The sequence below is a fragment of the Pleurodeles waltl genome, chromosome 1_1 (assembly GCF_031143425.1).
Source record: "Pleurodeles waltl isolate 20211129_DDA chromosome 1_1, aPleWal1.hap1.20221129, whole genome shotgun sequence".
NCBI lineage: Eukaryota > Metazoa > Chordata > Amphibia > Caudata > Salamandridae > Pleurodeles > Pleurodeles waltl.
This window is the reverse complement of record NC_090436.1, coordinates 993,591,822-993,612,546: the sequence shown is the minus strand read 5'-3', so window position 1 is coordinate 993,612,546 and position 20,725 is coordinate 993,591,822. Positions and strand designations below refer to the sequence as shown.

At 41.6% G+C, this 20,725-nt stretch overlaps 1 long non-coding RNA gene across 1 annotated transcript; it reads left to right on the top strand.

The window, feature by feature from the left end:
• The first annotated feature begins 7,225 nt into the window (after positions 1 to 7,225).
• Positions 7,226 to 17,033, top strand: LOC138286714 (uncharacterized). Its single transcript, XR_011202039.1, has 4 exons — positions 7,226 to 7,257; positions 10,590 to 10,628; positions 13,105 to 13,299; positions 16,882 to 17,033. It is a non-coding gene; the product is annotated as an uncharacterized lncRNA (long non-coding RNA).
• Positions 17,034 to 20,725: the final 3,692 nt, after the last annotated feature.

Here is a 20,725-nt window from a genome sequence, read left to right as displayed (position 1 = left end):
AGAAACCTGTGTGAGGGTTTGGCAGCAGCAGCAGCAGCTGCAGTGCAAACCCTGAAAAGGCAGTTTGGCAGTACCCGGGTTCTGTGCTAGAGACCCGGGGATCATGGAATTGTCAACCCCAATGCCAGAATGGCATTGGAGTGACAATTCCATGATCTTATACATGTTACAAGGCCATGTTCAGAGTTACCATTGTGACGCTGTACATAGGTAGGGACCTATGTACAGTGCACGCGTGTAATGGTGTCCCCACACTCACAAAGTCCGGGGAATTTGCCCTGAACGATGCACACTAAGTAACTTTGCACCCAACCTTCACCAGGTGAAGGTTAGACATATAGGTGACTTATAAGTTACTTAAGTGCAGTGGTAAATGGCTGTGAAATAACGTGGACGTTATTTCACTCAGGCTGCACTGGCAGGCCTGTGTAAGAATTGTCAGAGCTCCCTATGGGTGGCAAAAGAAATGTTGCAGCCCATGGGGATCTCCTGGAACCCCAATACCCTGGGTACCTCAGTACCATATACTAGGGAATTATATGGGTGTACCAGTATGCCAATGTGAATTGATAAATTTAGTCACTAGCCTGTTAGTGACAAACTTGGAAAACAGAGAGAGCATAACCACTGAGGTTCTGGTTAGCAGAGCCTCAGTGAGACAGTTAGGCATCACACAGGGAACACATACATATAGGCCACAAACTTATGAGCACTGGGGTCCTGGCTAGCAGGATCCCAGTGACACATAACAACCACACTTACAACATAGGCTTTTCACTATGAGCACTGGGCCCTGGCTAGCAGGATCCCAGTGAGACAGTGAAAACACCCTGACATATACTCACAAACAGGCCAAAAGTGGGGGTAACAAGACTAGAAAGAGGCTACTGTCTCACACCCACACTGTCAGGAGAACTTGGAGGGGCGGCTGTAGCCAACATCCCACCAGTTCTGGTGTCTGGAAGTACCACTCATAGTGAGGGGGTGCAGAAGTCCAGACAGAGGGTTGAGAGGGGGTTGCGGACCCCAGTGGAGAACCTGGAGGGTCAGGGGTCAGCACTGAGAGCAGAGCCCCCCAGGAATGACCTTGGTGAGACCATTTCTGGGTTGGGGGAATCTAGACTCTGTCAGATGGGCAGAGGTCAGGAGACCTGCGCCAGCCAGACTCTTGTGTGGCCCTTGAGGATGGTGTGTCCCTTGAGGGGGGTAAGTGTGTCCCCCTGGAAGTCCTGGTTTGCCAGGCAGTTGTTCAACCGCAGGGTGTTGACTCTGGGTAGGAAGACCAGGTTCAGAGGGTAAACTCTGACCTAGTGGGGGATAGGTATGCCCCCCAGGAAGCCCTGGGTTGCCAGGCGGTGGTCCAGTCTGTGGGTACAGACCCTGGATTGGAGGATCAGGTGCAGGGGGTAAACCCTGACCTGAAGGGGGGGTGATTTGCCCAATCACCACCCCTGGTGTGATTGCAAGGGGTACTCTCCCTGAGGGGGGTGCAGAACCCTGAGAGTAGGGGCAGAGGGGGAGAGAGAGACTCACCTCTGAACCCAGTGCAATCTATGGGTAGAGACCCTGGATTGGAAGGCCAGGTTCAGGGTGTCCCCCCTGACCTGGAGGAAGGGGCTACTGCTAACAGTACCCCTACCATGTTGTCTTCTGGGGGGTACTCCTAGTTGGGGGGTGCAGGACCCCAGAAGGGAGGGCAGGGGGAGGGAAGCCTCAACCCTGGCCCTAGTCCAACCTGAAGATACAGGCCCCAGGTTGGAGGACCAGTTGCAGGTTAACATCCGGGCATTGGTGGAAGACTTGTTCGGGTCTGCTTCTACAAGCACCCTGGCAATTTTGGCTCTGAGGGTGCCGCTCCGGCAGGGAGAGTGCAAAGCCACAAAGGAGAGGACCAGGGTCAGGTTGATATCCCTGACCTGGTGGAAGGGAGAGTGGTCAAAGGGTGCCAAGCACCTGGTGCTACTGCCCCCCACTCTCCACAGTCACAGTGGTTGGAGGGGCCTGAGGTCGGGCTCTCATCGATGACAGTTGTCAGGGGTCACTGTGGCTTGCTGTCCTGGTGGACAAAGTTGCCCCGGGGGGGAGGATGAGAGTCACACCCCGGTGGTGAAGTGAGCAACACCAGTGAGTTGGCCTTGGTGGTGCTATCTGCCCATTGGCATAAATCTGCAAGCAAAGTAAAGTTAGGTGCTGCACAGATGGTATCTGCAGATATGGAGAAGGGTTCCCCATGGGCTAACTTAGTGGGCCCTGAGAGTATGGACAGAGGGATCCGACTGGAGTCAGGAAGGTGCAGAACTGGAACATGCCACTATGAGGGAAGTACATCAAGGTATTGATTGTTCTTCCTTGGCTTTAGGCTGGTAGGGGGTCGTGTTGGACTTTTTTGCTTATGCAGGGTCATCCCCAATCTTTTTGCCTCCTGTCTCCTATTTTTTCTGACCTGTTGCTGTTGGTTTTTGAACTCTGAGCACTTCACCACTGCTAACCACTGCTAAAGTGCATATGCTCTCTGTGTAAAATGTATTGTTGGTTGGGTTATCCATGATTGGCATATTTGATTTACTAGTAAGTCCCTAGTAAGGTGCACCAGAGGTTCCAGGGCCTGTAAATCAAATGCTACTAGTAGGCCTGCATCACTGGTTGTGCCACCCACATGAGTAGCTCTGTAATCATGTCTCAGACCTGCCACTGCAGTGTCTGTGTGTGCAGTTTTAACTGTAAATTCGACTTGTACCCACTCGCCAGGCCCAAAGCTTCCCTTTTCTTACATGTAAGGCACCCCACCCCTATGGTAGGCCCTAGGTAGGCCCCAGGGCAGGGTTCAGTGTATGGTGAAGGTAGTAAAGTGTTTTATATGTCCTGACAGTGAAATATTGCTAAATTTGTTTTTCACTGTTGCAAGGCCTGTCCCTCTCATAGGTTAACATTGGGGCTACCTTTAAATCTGATTAAAGTGTAGATTCCCTTTGGCAGCAGATGGACATGTGTAGTTTGGGGTCTCTGAGCTCACAATTTAAAATTACATCTTTTAGTAAAGTTGATTTTAAGATTGTGCGTTTGAAAATGCCACTTTTAGAAAGTGAGCATTTTCTTGCTCATACCATTTCTGTGACTCTGCCTGTTTGTGGATTCCCTGTCTGGGACAGTTTGACAGTTGGGCTGGTTGCACCTCACACTAGACAGTGACACAAAAGGAGCTGGGGTGTAGTCTGCATTTCCTGATGAACCATCTGTGCTAGGAGGGAGGGGAGGAGTGGTCACTTACACCTGAAAGGGCTGTGCCTGTCCTCACACAATGCAGTCTCCGACCCCCTGGTGAGTGTCTTGGGCCTGGCCTGGGCAAGGCAGAATTTCACATTCAAAAGAGACTTTACTTTGAAGTAGGCCTACTTCAAAGGAAAAATTGGGTATAAGAAGGGCACCCAAAACCACAAACTTTAGAACACTTCTGGAAACAAGAGGAACCTCTGCCTGGAGTAGAGCTGAAGAGCTGACGAAGAAGAGCTGCCCTGCCTGTGACTGTGCTTTGTGAAGCTATCCTGCAGTTGCTGCTTCTGTCGGAGCAAGAGGGCAAAGACTGGACTTTGTGTGCCTTCCATCTTGTGAAGAAATCTTCAAGGGCTTGATTTAGAGCTTGCCTCCGGTTGTTGGAAGTCTCAGGGACAGCAAAGACTTCTCTCTGCCAGCACCTGGAGTCTCTGGGGAGACTCCTGCTCTGACACGTGGTGCCCTATCCAGTCCCTGGGCCCTTGAAAGAAAGCTGGTGGAAATTCAAGGACGACTTCTGACCAACGTCGCTGCTGTATGTGGTGACGCCGCCTGCACCCGACTCCGTGATCTTCGCTGGAACGCGACGACCTTGGCAGGCCCGACATCACTGCAGCCCCGCTGAAGTCCGCGACTCCGTGGAAGTCGCCACAGCACGTCGTGACTGACGCCGCTCGAAGTGCGCGGATTCAATGTTTCGCACAGACGGCGCGATCCCCGACTTCACGCAATGGCTTGTTTTCAGTCTTCACCAAAGGTACTGTACCTGGGGGGTCTACGCGACTCCGTGTCTGGCGCCGCTGGTGTCGGATTGTTAGGAACGACTCAGTCATGATGCTGTGTTAACACCTCATCGAAGCATTTTGTGTTTCTAAGCGCTATTTTTGAGATTTATCTTAAAAAATTGATAACTTGTGTATGTCGAATTTTTGTCGTTTTGGTCTTGTTTTGTTTAGATAAATATTTCCTGTTTTTCTAAACTGGTGTTGTGTCATTTTGTAGTGTTTTCATTAAGTTACTGTGTGTGTTGGTACAAATACTTTACACCTAGCACTCTGAAGTTAAGCCTACTGCTCTGCCAAGCTACCAAGGGGGTAAGCAGGGGTTAGCTGAGGGTGATTCTCTTTTACCCTGACTAGAGTGAGGGTCCTTGCTTGAACAGGGGGTAACCTGAGACCCCATTTCTAACACAGAGTTGTATCAATAACCATTACTGGCATACTGATTTTTAGGCACATTTACCCCTGCCATGCCATTTTTGTTAATGCTGGTTCAAATATTTCTGTGTTCTAAAAACCTTTCCCTCCTTTGGCACTCTGCCATTCGCGGGATTGTTTTGAAACACTTTCATTGGTTGGGTACTTTTATTACTTTGTATTTTAGGTTTTTTGTCTATGTTTTTATTTACGTGCATCTGAAATGTAGAAAGCCTGCTTCTCTGATGTGTGTTGGGAAATTTTTCACAACTTCATTTGTAGCACCTTCTCCCATATTTAAATAACCCTTGTATATGAAGTGTTGTGTTTTGTAGAAGACTCTGATCTAGCTAAATTTTGATTTTGGTTTCATAAAAAAGTATTATTTGTAGCATATTTTACAAATCACATGCTTGTGGTTTTAACTATGTTTCCATTTCGCCATAATTTCTAAACAGTATTGCACTATGAAGTAGATGGTTTTGTGAAACACTCATTAAACTCAAATGGCTCAGAAAAATATTAATGGAGCATAGTGCAATTTTTTCCAAATAGTGTCCTCAAATAATTTGTTTAAAACTTCATAGGATTGAATTGTATCTTTCTATGAAATTCACAGTAACTCTATCATATCGAAACTAGGAGAATTGTTTTTTTTGTAAATTATATTTGTGCTACTTTCCCCCATGGCAACGAGTTGCAAATACTGACCCGCAAGTACCTACCTAGAGTTTCAACTCAGTTCATAATCGCCCTATCTGTCACAGCGACAGACAGAGGTGAATGCAGTGATAAACTTGATTGGACATTAATAACATAGTTTATAATTACATTTAGAATTTGAAAAAACCCACATCTATTTGTTTTATTACACACGTGCAAAGTCTGTGAAAGAACCTCTAAAATAAATGTCTTCCTGGACCAAGTGCTCCACATAAGCAATCCCACGAGTAAGGTTGTAATACAGCTGTTTAATTTTCAAACAAAATCCCTGTCAGAGATAGTATTTCTATGTTTAATATTCGCTGTGTAAAAACACATAATGCATGTCTGTTCGGTGGTCTCGATTTAAAATTCTGTAAAGCTGTTAAAATTTAAATTAAAAAGGGCACATTGTTGGATGAAATATACACCTAGACATGATTCCTGTAAGGTTGTTTTAACTCTTGCTTATCCATATGATGCATTGACAAGCAAAGTCCCTTGCTAACTGCGTACCAAAATCCTGCTCATATCCTCAATTTGAAAACGTGATTCAGGACTTGAGTCGCAAAAAAAGGCAGGTTGGAATCTGTGACTTGTATGATTTACATAGATTTTCAAATGTCAGGGAATTCACAAAAATCCACAGGCTTTCACCTGGAAATCAATACAATTTGTAGATTCCCATTCTTTTATTTAACCTTGAACAGTCTGATTTTACACCTCTGGAAAATCCGATGGTTTGCAGTAGTGTTTGAGCTGTAAATGACCCTTCATCTTGTCTTTTCTCCACAGGGAGTGTTGCCTCTGGAAATAATTACACCCTATCTGCCTTATAGAGCATACATAAATGAACAGGCCTTGATGGCTATAACTTAGCTTCCTAAATTGGGTGAAAAGACACAGAATGTTTGTGACTGCCTTCATCAATTATTTTCCATTTAATTACAAAAAAACGCAATGTGCTTAAAGTGTGGTGAGAAAGACTGCAGAAGAAATACAGTTTAGTTAACAAAAGTCTAAACATATTTTTCTGTTTGTTATATTTGTCCATTTTGTCTCAACTTATTAAATGTAACTATCTCACATTAATCTTGCTCAATAACATACTAAATGCAATGAATGGGCTCTCAAACTATGTGGCAAACCTACACCATTGTGTATAGGGCCAGTAGAAAACCATGATGGCATAGCAACAACATTTCTGCAGAAATATTAATTAGCTGCATAAATTGCTGAATAATTTGAAGATTCTAAAAATAGCTTCTCTCGAACCGATGAAAAATTATTCAAATGCAGCTTTTAGTGGTGCAACAAAATGATTGGCATTTTATTTCGATAACTGGACCCTTTTCGGCTCCTGAATGCCGTATTACACAGGTGAAAGTTTTGTCCAGAAACTAGAAGCACATTCTATAAGTGGCTGGCAGAAGAGATTTTGTGTGTTTACAGGGTAAGTTCTGTTGACGGAAAGAGACGTTTCTCGAGGTCCTTCTATTGCATAAAACGGAACAAACTCAAACCAAGAGAAGTTAACATATTTGTGAGGTGCCAAATAAGTGAGACACACCATTCATCGCTGGAAATCTATATAAATAAGCTTGTTTTTGGCCCAGTGCCACACTGCATCTTTTTTACACAGCGCCTTACTCTGGGTATTGGAAAGGTGAATGTTAGTAAAATGTTGTTTCTGTGTTTTTACACAAGTTTTTTTATTCATCCTAAAAAGCCTTTTTAAATAACATCTGCTAAATCTACATACCTTTTTTTTCTCAATGAACCAATGTTTTTGCACTGGGATCGATTCTATATGAAAATGTGTTAAATATTAAATAAACTATATAATACGCCACAAAGTTTGCTGCCTAATTAGCTATCATTGCCTTAATGCTACAGAATTGGCCGTGTCTTTCCACATAACTTAGGTGCAAATGTTCTTCCAATCACAGTCAACGATCATGTATTAATGCAGACATTTTCCCTTAATTAACCATTAATTGTTTTCCTTTTTCATTACAGATACCAATAATAAAAGATGAGGACCTTGGTTGTGATTTCCTGCCTGCTAGCCTTAGCCGTTTGCATTGCGGTGAGTGATGATGTGTGGAGCAGTAGCAGACATTTGGTACTTTGTTAGTCTCACTCAAGGATAGTCCGTTTCCCTAAATGGGATTTGGAAACGTCCTACTGCACTCTTAAGGCTCAAATGGTGCTGTTGGATTGTCTGGGTGTTTGAAGTATTTTTTAATTTGTCTGTTCTTGAAAATGACACAGTATTGAAGTGGCCATAGGGCAACAGCACCAATTTACATTAGTGTTCCGAATAACAACCCTGAGATATCCATACCTAACATAAGTGATTTACTGTACTGGTTCTTAAAGCCTCTACTGTGCAATCCGGGCCAATAAGGTGAGAGAGGACATTAAACTAGGAGTGTGCCCACAGAAGATTCTTTCAGAACCAATCATGAGTCAAGGACAATACTCTGTTTATTAAAAGGGGAAACAAAAAGTGTAATATAAGTGATAAAGTACTCCCTGGCGAACATTATAAGGATATTGCAAGTCACTGAGGAATTCCTTAACTATACAGAGGAACGAGGCCAGAGGCCAAGTTCCTTTATGAGATTATGGAACTCTGAGGTGACTTGCAATAGCCTTATAATGTTCGGCAGACAGTATTTTATCCCATATAATACATGGCCACACCATCGCCTTTCCAACAAACCACTGAGAACGTTAGGGGCATATTTACGAGAGGGTTGAACTATGCAGGTTTTTAATGTATTCCCATTTGTACTAAATTTGGTAAACCTGGGAATGCACCGAAAAGTTAGGCTTCCCCAGGAGAGGCATAACCAGGAGAAATATCTTTATTTTTCTTCGTTTTTTCCTCTTTCTATGTGTGCTGTATTCTGCAGCACACATGAAAAGAGGAAAAGTCCTCTCAGGGTTGTTTTTCTGCAGGAAAATGCATCTTCCTGCACAAAAGCAACCCTGCATGCAACACACGCACCCTTGCATCATGGTGGAAGGATGCCTGCATTGTGAATAGGTGGCAAAAATTGCACCAGCTAAGGGAAAAGGACGGAAATGTGCGATAGTAGACAAATATGGCACCTTCTTGCTCTTTCCTTGTGATGCAGGGCAGCACAGCAAGGTTACTTTCTGTGCTGCCCTACCCGACAAAATCCATTAAAATGGACCTTGGTGCAAAAGAGTGAGCATGTTTGCAAACAAGAAGAATAAAAATAAAACTCTACAGCAAAATCAAGCACATCAAAACCTGGCAGTTGTTTGTTGCAAACAGATGTTAGAAACAGTTCAATATGTCAGTTTAAAAAAGTCTCTAGTAAAAGCCCAGAGCATCACCAATGTTTGACTTTCACAGATGCTGCTGTGAACAAAGGGCTCATGGAGTCCAATATAATTTCAACACCCTCGGGCTCCCTGGAACCTTTTTTTTACTGATTAGACCATTCGCCCTCCAAGGGTGAATGACTGAGTGTGCCACTAAACACCGATTATAAAGAAATTAGAGACATGCTTTTATACAGGGGTTGCAGAATCCCATGTGTTATATTAGAATTTTGGAGAGAGGGCCTTCATCGGCCATCATTCTCCCTCTATATTGTGGTCCTTAATGGAGCTCCCAATCTTCTATACTAGAATGGTTTCTTGCTCTCATCCAACCACACTGCTTAGAATGTCCTGTAACACATTGCCCCTTGATTGCATTACATCATCTGAGAATGAACAGGAGCTGCCTGCATTGAAACTGTTGCTCCTGCACTTTAGCCTTATGCTTTCCACCCATTCCTTGCTCTCTCTCACCCCCTCTCTGTCATGAACATTTTGCTACCGCATTTCTCCTCACTCTCTTGTCTTTGGATACTCTATGGAAGTTTTTTTGGCTCACATGGCTCAGGTAAAACTGAGGGTCGCAATACTGACAAAGTCGTATGAGTTATTAATTAGCAGAGAGTTAATAATGTAGAATGCCTTGCCTTACGTTCCACGTCGAAGGTGATTCTTTCATTGCTTCCTCTTCATGATAAGGAGCTTCCGCCAATAGCATAATTCCTTCACTTTTTATTTGCAAAATTTGATTAATTGGACAAATAGATCTGAACATCAATTACTCCTGAACCTTTATTGAGTACCTTGTTTTTCAAAGATGTTTATGCAGCAGGGAAAAACATGTGGGGCTCACAAGTGTGCCAAACATCCCATCCACCTTAATCAATGTGCACTGTGTCCTATGAAACTTGCAATATAGTGGAAAACACATCTGCCTCGTTTGGAAAGAGTATCTCATCTGTCAAAATCTAAATAAGGTTTTTTTTCCTCGCTTTATCCACACTGTTGGGTGTGGGGATTGAAGTACGCAGTATAATACTGAATCATTAAATGGTGATGAAGTAGGCATGAACTATAATTGGCTGCGACTGACTCAGGACATATATATGTCCTGTTAATGTCAAATGTTATGTTCAAAATTATAATTAAATTCAAAGCCTCCTATGAACCCATGGAGTCTGAAATAAAGAGGATCTGTTCTGGAAGGATTAACTTCAGTAATATGGCAATCCACTGCAGTCCTGCTCTATTAGGTATTAATATTAGTACTGTTGGTAGTATACAGAACTGACAATGGTATGTAATTAGTACCAGTAGTAAATACCACTAGTAGTAATTACTGACTGATTTGGATACTTTACTGGCAAAACACAAAATCCTATGCTGATCAGAAGGAATGGAAACAAGTAGGGTAATTTCTGATCTTCAGGAATCAAAAATAAACATATGGAGTGCATGGTATGCTTTAGCACAATTGCAGCTCAACCTTTAACAAAGCTCCATTTTTCTGTAGATGGAAAACCACTGCTGATGCAATTTCTCTGCTACTAGACAATTGGTGAAATGCAAATCACTGTTGAAATGTGTTTCCTACTTAATGGGCATGATGTTACAACTGGAACTATTCACCATTTAACTGATTTCAGTACCAACTACCACCACCTTTCTGGAATGGAGCACCTACAATACACTATTGGCAAGGTCTCCCACCCAGACTCTTAGAGAATGAGTGAGCTGTTTGTGAAATGCACATGACAGATTTTACCTCATTTAGACCCTGTTTTGAAGCAGTTGTAAACAAGGAAGGTCTTATTTTCAAATGATTGGCATCAGGGATGAGGATCGGGATAGCAACCCCGAGCTTGTCAATGGTATCAATTGGAATCAGCGTGGAAACTGGTGTATGGACAGCATTGTTATGCCATTGAGGATGACATAGTGCTAAAGGTAACTTTCAGTTAATGATTGACAACAGTATCCCTCTTGCATTGCATTGTACCTTAACTACACCTGGCTGTGAGCATAATTTTCTTCTGAATATTTATCTTTCATCCTTTTTAGGCCTTTGAACGGGATGAGAGGAGTGCAAGTGACAGTGGCGTAAGTATAGGACATTCTGCTCAATAGTGTCAGATAAGCTGTGTCGGACTCAATGTTTGATCTTTGACATGTCACTTCCCTGCTTTGTCTTGACATTATTCCAAAATACATTGGGACAATATGCAACAGATCAGCAATTCACGTATAATCTTAATGTGTTTTCTTGTTGAATTTAGTTATATGGGTCCATTTCATGATGGGTTTGAAAGGTAAAGCAGAGTCGAGCACCTAATTTTTGCACAATTGGGGCAAAAAATGAATTTGTTTAACCGAATATTTCCCTGAGTTAATACTATATTTTCAGACAGCACAGATCAGAAACATTAAGAGGCAATCTTTTCTCATTGTTTCTGTGTGGTATTGTCAGAATATAAAGCAGTAACTGAGAAAAATATCACAATAAACAAATTGAGTTTGCGCCTTGCAGACAGATAAAATAGGCACAGGGCTCTGAGCTGCTCCATTAAAGCCAATCATGGTATGGCCCATGGTGTCCCTTTAGTTATTTTCCAATGAAAAGCTTGTAAAGCAAAGGCTCAAAATATAAACTCTATTTCGATAGTGTGCTTTAATTTCCTAGGGCCTGCTGAACAGTCAACCTGTAAAAATTTCCACATCTGAATCATGTTTCACTATTCAGTCCCGAGAGGTGAATCCTCTCAGTGAATGTAGCTGGAAATCAGAGTCATTATAAAGGATAAAATCAACAAACATTCTGAATCAAAGCTTCCATTATCAGTAGATTTGATGTTAGATGCTTCAAACTTTTATGTTTTTGGGCTGAAATCTTCAGACTCTCATTTCTACAGGCCTATGCTTGGGAAATAAGGCAACTGTAATTTGTGAATGTGGTCAGTGTTGGTGGGATGAACATATCAGAAGCAGCTGCTTTGTGCTGCAAGAAAATGGTTGAAGCTAAAGTCTAAAAATTAAGTCTTTTTTGGGTGTAGGTCTTACTCGTATTAAAAATTGCAAATTAAAAGTTGGTATTACGAAAACCTAAAGTTGCACTCACAAAGGGATTTACATGTCCATGTCCATAAAATTAGCCCAATTGGTTAATGAGTAAATTCCTTTCTTGAATGCAACTGGGGAATCAACATCCTTAAAACTGAAGGAAAAGGACATCTTTATCATTTATAAAAATAACTTAATTTGGGAGGGTAAATGAAAGAAAGAGTATAAACGATGACTGTACACATGTTAAGGTATTGTCCCATGTGTACTGGTCAACTTAGAAGTTACAAATGTAGAGAGCACTTCATATTGACATAGGTAATGATTAACATAAAGAAATATAGATAGGTAACAATAAGTGAACATCAGGGATATTTTTCAACTAGACAAGACAGCCTAGTATTCTTTTACGATGTGAGAACTGTAGTTAACAAGATCTGTTACCTATTGCTGCTACATCATAGTAGTAAATTATTTGGATTTAGAACGCATTCATTTATGCCAATGGCTTTCTGCGAGAGCCACGCATACCATATAAAATTATAGATGGTTAACAGTGAAATATGGGGATGGTTTTTCATCAGACAAACACCAAGAGCAAAGCTCAATCTGTCTATGATATCACTCAGAATCCTGACATGAAAACACATCACTACAATCCACTTTTTACCAGTCTATAATTCTATGTCACAAATACCCCCCCAAATCATCTGCCTCTTCATTCAACTACTATACAGGGACAGTGAAGTAATGGGGAGCCATACAAAATGTGGCCTATCCTGCCTCTGCAAATTCCCTTTCCTGTCCGCCAGAAGCTGTGCTCCTTGCCTTCCAGCACTGCTCTGATGAGAAGCCTGGAATTTCATTATGACATAGTAACAGTGCTTAACACGTCTGTTACCCACTATTGTTTCTTCTTAGCAATTAATTTTTAGATTTAGAGTCCAGACATTCATGCTAATGTCTCTCAATGTAAGCCAAACATATTAAACATATTAAAGATATACCTTTGAAAAGATTTATGAATTCTTAAAATTCAGAAATCTACATCCAAGCAATGGAGTAAACCTGCACTGCAAAATTTGGGTTTTCTTTTTTTCTCTTATATTCTGTGCAAACATATTATGGTGTAAAGCAGCAGCTCTGCTCGAAAGCATTCACAACTGGGATACTTTGTGGACAGAATAAATTGATGGTCCATAGACCTTCATACTTCAGCCCATGAATTTTAGTTTTGTGGGGGATGGATGTGAATGGTTCCTAACAACACCGTACAAAGCCGTATTTATATATCAGAAAGGGTGACTGCCTGCAGCAAACCTGTTTTAGGTCTTAAAACATTGAACTGGTGTTTGTGTCCATGGAAATAAACCTTTGTTGGTATGTCCTGCTTTGGGTGCCCACAGTGAGCAAAACCGTTCATACATCTCTTCAAAGAGTATGGTGAAATATTTTATGTACATTTGTATTATAATTTATTAGAGTGAGCCGTATTTGTATTGTGTTCTCTATTTTCCAGTCAAATGAAAAAAGATGGCACAAGAAGAAGCATCAGTATCATCGTCGTACAACAACTCCAACCACTACTACTCCAACCACTACAACTCCGACCACTACTACTCCGACCACTACTACACCAACAACAACTACACCAACAACAACTACTCCCACTACGACAAAGGCTTCCACAGCGCAAGGTTAAATATGAAATCAGGTATGTGATGCATACACCAGTAAACAATATACAAATATTTATTCATTTGTTGTGTAGAAATTGCACTTATTGAATGTATATTTTCAAAACAACAAGAGGCCAATAATTGGAAATGACATCAACCCCACTCTTTCTTCACCTTTATCCACATTTTTATTATTGATAAATATAAGAGCACACTTTTACCAAAATATGCCATGATAGCACTAGCCTCAAGGGCATGTGTGCAAATATGCCTAGCAGCTCCACAAATGTGATAGCAGAATATTGTACCCAGTCCATCCATGTTGCTTCCCTAGAGCTGTCAGTGTCTCAAAACAAGTTGGGTTAACCCGACTCTCCTAAACAAGCATGTCTTTATTAAAATGCAATTGGACACATATAAAGAACAATATGCTTATTCACATGCTTGTTTGAACATGAGTCCACATAAAGAGGTAAAATTAAGTTTCAGAAAGTCATTGATGCATCAAGCACATTCCATCACTGCAACAAATTCAATATAATTGCAACCTTTATGCAATTTATTTTAATGTCAGTATTAGTCAAAAGAATCTAAATTTAAACAGTGAGAATGAAATGAAGAGACTATATAAACATAGCTGGCAAACTCCACGCTCCATTCTCCGGCCGCTTCAGGGGCCCAGCTTCAACATCCGAAGTTGTGGATTTAACATTTGAGGGTAATTTGTTACCAAATGGGTGCAAATCGTGATCCCTATCCAAAACCGGTTGGTCACTCTACATTTCAGTATGGCTAGTACCCAGGGACTTTGTTCTTTACAAGCTGTATAAAGCCTTTGTTCCATTATTTCAGAAGTAGCCTGAGTAGGGCTCCCAAACATGTATGTTTCTGTTGGTTCACATACACTTTATCAAACTACTTCTGAACTGCTTGCATAGCACTGTTGACCTTTTGGTAGTTCAGTTGTGCATCATAGTATATTATAGTAATCCAATCACAACCACAAACACGGATCCTTATAGATACATCCCATAGGTGATTGATGCAGAATTCTCTGTTTGGTGGCTTAAAAATACAAGTCTGGGGGCTTTTGACCCATACCAGCAAAGCATCCTGCAATTCCAACATTTATTAACAAACATTTATCATTCTTTGGTTGATGTGCAATTCAAGACTCTAGACTGGAATGCGCTGTTATTCCCTTTTTATTTAGCCTTCAAATGTATCTCCTTCTGAAAAAGGTCCTAAAGTCTGGAGCTGGCGCAGCAAATAACAAAAGTTCCTCTCATTTCGTGATCTACACCCTCATTTTGAGTGCCCCATAATCTTGTTTCCCAAATAACAAACTGCAGTTTGTGACTAAATTACGATTATCAGCAGTACATAGATTTCATTTGCTTTCTTCCCCCACTAATTTGCACAATTATTTCAGGTAAAACACAGAGGGGCTTATTTGCAAGTCCCTTGTACCACCATTGTGTCACGTTTTTTACTGTAGCTGTTGCACAAAGCAGTCCCCCACAGTGCGCCACATTTACAGACTGTTAAATTATGACCACTGCACCAGTTTGTAAAGCCTTGCGCCACATTATACCTGCATCAGGTATAATGTATGCAAGGTTGGCATTCTCCCATTAATAGCCATGTAGAACTGGAGCATGGCAATGTACAAGATTTCACTGCGTTGTGGTATGCCTTGACAGCATCACTTTTTTAGTGCCTTCTCAGAGCAGGCATTAAACTGGTGCAGGGCTTTTTTTTTAATGGAGACCTTCTGGCATTGCTGGAATAGTGTAATTTTTTAATGCTAGTCCAGCAATGCGTCATTTTCGCACCAGAGACGCATCAGAATTTCTGACGCATCTGTGGACACTGTGCACCATGGAGCACTGTACAGCAAATACAGCGCTACCATGGCATCGTTAGGGGGTCGCAGGGTAGCACAAGAAATCTAATGCACTGATGGTGATGCGTCAGATTCATGTACATAAGCCACAGAATCTTTCAGCTTGAAACATTGGATAGCTTGTAGCATTACCTACCTATCCCTCCATCTGAGCTGCATACTGGAATGATATGGAAACATTGTGCTGGGGTGGAAAAGAACCTGCTGGTATCTGCAGTTCCCTTGTCCATGTGGCATATTGTGTAAGGTCTTTTATTGACTTATTGAAATTTGGTAGCTGAAGGGTCTCAATCTGAACAAAGCTGGATGATAAATAAACATAAATGAGATTGCCTGAAGATATATGTCACTCAAAGAAAGGCACGTATGACAGCAGCCCTCCCTTTTGGAAATTTCCAGCATGAGGTGGCCACCAATTACAGCCCGATCACAGCACAGAAATGCCACCTCAACTGCAAATTTAGTGATGCTGCATCCTGATGGACCACAAATTTCACCAGTGAGCCCTTGGCACGTTATGTGAAAAAGGAACTTATACAGATAGAGCAATGTTTCTTAGTAACATTAGTATCGTACCTTGGGCAGACATATATTATATTACACTGAGCAAGTTTATAGCCAAATTATAATTGGTTGCAATCCAATTTGTTTATAGCCACACTCATTGTGATTTTGTATGTTTTGCACAACTGTTCTTTAAAAAAATTCATATTGGACTACCTCATGGAACAATGAGATGGGAATAAAATAGCAGTTCACAATTTATTAATCTAGAACATTAAAGACTTCTTCTTATATTTTACTTTGTGATGTGTCCAGTGTAACAATACACTTCCGCTCACCCAAAAATCACAGCACCCACTGTGTGCAAAAAAATCTTTATTAACCGTTTTAATCAATGACCTTCCCCTTCTTGCCGGTCATTTCCAGGGATAAGTCTATCAAACACACTGTTTAACTATGGTTTTTATGATTTGGCCTTTGACAGTTTCATTTATTTATTTAAATTGTTTCCTCCAATAATTTCCAAACCGTGATTTTTCATTTCAACAATATAAATAAATACAATTAATTAATTATTATATTTAGCTGGAATAATAAACATATTTTCAAGACGTTCTGTACATAGCATCAACATTTGGTATGAAAGGTTATACACAGTCCAACCAAATTTCATGCATGATAACTGTTGAATGAGAGTCAAAACACAGGATAGACAACCTAAAATATTCACATATATACATCTCTACATATTCACACAAAGGGTAAATGGCAGGGAATTGGCGTGCAAGAGAGTTAATTGTACTACAATTGAGCCAAGGTGGGTGGGATGTTAGAGTCATTGTGACAGTGGGAAGAAAGTAGATGGAGTACAATCCAAACAAGAGTGTTGTTCTGAGGTCTGAGCTGAGCATCTTTAATAAATAGAATCATGAAGCAGCACAGGGAGATTAGAGGGAAACAAAAAGGTCGAGATTAGTAAAGCGAAGGGTGCAAGAAGGCAGTTATGGGGTTAGCATTTTACAGTGGTGTGTAGAACACAGACCATTTGTACCTTTAAAAAAATTAACTTAGAAGTAAATAAATATTAATTGGTTAAAAAATTTCCATCTCTGCTATGCTGACATTACTCTGGGTGCTGTGGAAAAAATATTTAAATCAACACTACATCCACAGTATAACATAACCTATTATGACTGTTTCATTACAGAAAGAGGAAAGCAGCCCATCTGATGTGAAAAGAAACGTCTGGTCTTTACTATCAGTTGGAATAATAGAAGGACTACCTCCTAAAGAATAAAAAAAGCTGCATCTTATGTTCAAATTGTTATTTTCATGATGATTTCCCTTCAATAAATCCATTCTGCAGAACAGCATTGTGTCTCAATGTGTTTTTTATTTTTTTTTACTCTTCTTGGAAAAGCATCTACAAGTAAATGTTTCAGATATACTTATTTCACATTTTGTAGGCAAGAACTCGACCAGAGCTCACTGCAGTATGTGGCTTTAGGCACAACCTTTCGGCCACAGGCTTTTGATATATCTTGAATAAAACACCCACCACATTTGACAGGGTATAGACACACAGGTAAAGAGCCACAGATCTAAGATAGCTGTTTTTTAGGATCTTGCCCAACTTTGTTAACAAGAGAACCAAATCTCCAAATCATGAGATCAATTCACATTTTCTGCCTTCTTTGCGTTACCTCTGGCTTCTATTGCAATTATGAGTTGAATTTAAATATACCCTCCATGCAAAACATCTTTGGCCACTGTCTCCCATCAGGTTTCAAAGATCATTTCTTGTATCAGAGAACTCATCTGAATGTAATCCCAGCGCTTACTTTGAGCCAGTGGTTGCAGGTGGTGCCATTCAGCACTCATTTCCATGGACTGGCACTTCTGTTTCTTATCAGACTTTGAGCAAGTGCAAGGGGGAAGATAAAGAAGGGAACACCATGAAAAAGGGAGGATGCAGAGGAAGAAATGAAAAGCAAGAGTGAGATAAAGGAGGAGAAAGAGCCTGCTTGTGGATTAAAGAGGCATCAGGAGGAAGCAAGACTTCATAGCTTTGGTTTACGGCACACTGACATTCAATAGACCTGGCCGCCAGCTTATTAGCAAAACTTTTGGCCCCAACCCTTATTGTTTTATGATTACCACTATGTAATCCTGCATTACACAAACTCAGTGAAGGCACGAGAACAGCAGTGCGTAGTGCTTATCTGATTCTAGGCAGTCGCCTGCAGACATTACAACTTTTTGATGGAACCCACTTTTTGAGAATTAATGTATCTAAAAGCAAAGTTATGTGTGCCCATGGGAGTAAAAAACGGAGATATGGAAACTATACATGGTCCCGGGGGGGGGGCATAAATTGGGAACTGTGAAGCAATATTCCGTCTTAGGGAAGATCCTCTGTGGTAACCAAACCCACAAAGCTCACATTGAAAAATACCATCTAAAGCCATATCCAAGGTTAATTCTAGAGGGTCTAAAGGAGAAGTCAATAATTTATAAAAAACATTATTGTTGCTGTAGATCTGTTGCAATTAGATCCCTCCTTGATTTCTACCTTATCTAGTCAGAAGTTAAAAATGTTTTTTTTTTTAAAGAGACTTGGGACTCGAGTTTTAACCCAGATTGGGAAGCCTGCTCCCTAAAGAAAGGTCCCCGCAATCTTTTCCTGTACAATCAATAAAACACAGCAATGCATTTCCTGCAGTCTGCCTCATGGAATACTTCGCTTTTGGATCCTGTTGAGGCATGGCATGTTCCATTTGAACCCTCTTTTGGCTGAATGGTATGTGTTTGAAATGGGGACTCTAGTTGCAGAGGTATACACTCTTGTACAAGGAGGGGCCACAATCCTTGCCAGTGTAAGTCACACACAATCCGAATTGTCCTGTGCCCACCCACTGGTATCTTGGCAATGAGCAGTCAGGTTTAACTTAGAAGGCAATGTGTAAAGTATTTGTGCAATAAATCATGCAATAATACAGTGAAAACACCACAGAAATGCACCATACATGTTTAGAAAAATATAAGATATTTATCTGAATGAATTAAGGTCAAAACGATCAAGATTTGATAGTAAAAGTTGAAATATCACTTTTCACAATGATAAGAGTCTTAAGCCTTTAAAAAGTAACAATTGTGTCTTGTGTGCACAAAGTACCTGGTACGGATCAAAATTACATTCACGAAGACTGCAAAGGAGGAGATGCATGGAAAATGAAGGGAGTGTGTCAGATTTTCGGGCGCCCACAGACGATGCGTCAATTCTTTTTCAAGCGGCAAGGACTTTGTGTTGAATTCCAGCATGCAGGCTTGAATCCTCTTTGTGATGTGGGGTCTTTTGACACCCAGGGAAGATGTGTGGAAATCCTGGGTGTAGTGGGCGATATGGTGGGCGATGCGGCAGAGTTTCTGGCACACAGCAGGCACTGTGTCAATTCCTCATGCAGGAAGTCGGGCTGCTTCATTTGGCTTGTTGATGCGTCGATCTGGTGGGGGGTGCATCGAAGTTCTGTTTCAAAGCTGGCGCTGCATCAATCTCCACTCGGGGAGCCAGTCTTCATCGTTCCATAGCAGCGATGCAGTGATTCTTTTACTGCTAGAAAGGCTGTGTGTCGATTCCACCAGGCGGTGCGTCAATTTTTGCCGTACAAGGAGTTCTCTGGAAGAGAAGAAGTCTTTTTGGCCCTGAGACTTCAAAAAACAGGAGGTAAGCTCAATCCAAGCCCTTGGAGAGCACTTCTCAGCAGAGCCAGAGGCCAGCAAGGCAGCAGGGCAACAGCAAGGCAGCAATCCTTCACAGCAAAGCAGTCCAGGTGAGTCTTTTGGACAACCAGGCAGCTCCTCTTGGCAGGTTGCAGAGTCTGGTTCAGAGTAGCTGTCCCAGGAAGTGTCTGAGTTGGTAGGGACAGGGACCCACGTTATGTACCAAAAAGTGCCTTTAAAGTGGGGGAGACTTCAAAGAGTGGTTTTGAAGTGCAGAAGGTCCCCTTTCAGTACAGGTCTGTCTGCCAGGGTCCCAGTTAGGGGTGTGGTCCTTTGTTTGATGGTAAGCCACTAGCCTTTGAAATGTAAGTGCCAAGCCCCTCCACCCTTCCAGCCCAGGAAGACCCATTCAGTATGCAGATATGTGCAAGTGTTAGACTTGGCATCCTTGGCGTGATTTCCCCTAACATTTTGCCTCAGTTTCCCTGGTTGTTGATGTGTGATGGACTCTGTTTTTGCTGTTTTTGTTTCTCTGGGCAGTTTACCACTGCTATCCAGTGCTAAAGTGCAAGTGCTCGTATGTAAAATGCATGTGCAATTGGATTTCCATGATTAGCATATTTGATTTACTGGTAAGTCCCTAGTACAGTGCACTAGAGGTGCCCAGGGCCTGTAAATCAAATGCTACTAGTGGGCCTGCAGACCTGGTTGTGCCACTCACATTAGTAGTCCTGTAAACATGGCACAGACCTGCCACTGCAGTGTCTGTGCATGCAGTTTTAAACTGCCAAATCAACTTGGCAAGTGTACCCACTTGCCAGGCCTAAACCTTCCCTTTTCTTACATGTAAGACACCCCTAAGGTAGGCCGTAGGAAGCCCCATGGGCAGGGTGCAGTGTATGTTTAAGGTAGGACATATACTAACGTGTTGTACATGCCCTGACAATGAAATACTGCCAAATTCATTTTTCACTGTTGCAAGGCCTATCTCTTGCATAGATTTACATGGGGGCTGCCTTTAAAAATGATTAAAGCGTAGATTCCCATTGGGAGCAGATAGATATTTGGAGTTTGGCGTCTCTGAACTCACAATTTAAAAATACAACTTTTAGTAAAGTTGGTTTTGAGATTGTGTGTTTGAAAATGCCACTTTTAGAAAGTGGGCATTTTTTCGCTTAAACCATTCTGTGCCTGTTTGTGGATTCCCTGTCTGGGTCAGTTTGACAATTGGATTGTTTCCACCTCTTTCTAGACAGTGACACAAAGGGAGCTGGGGTTTAGCCTGCTGAGCCATCTGTGCTAGGACGGAGGGGAGGAGTGGTCACTTACAC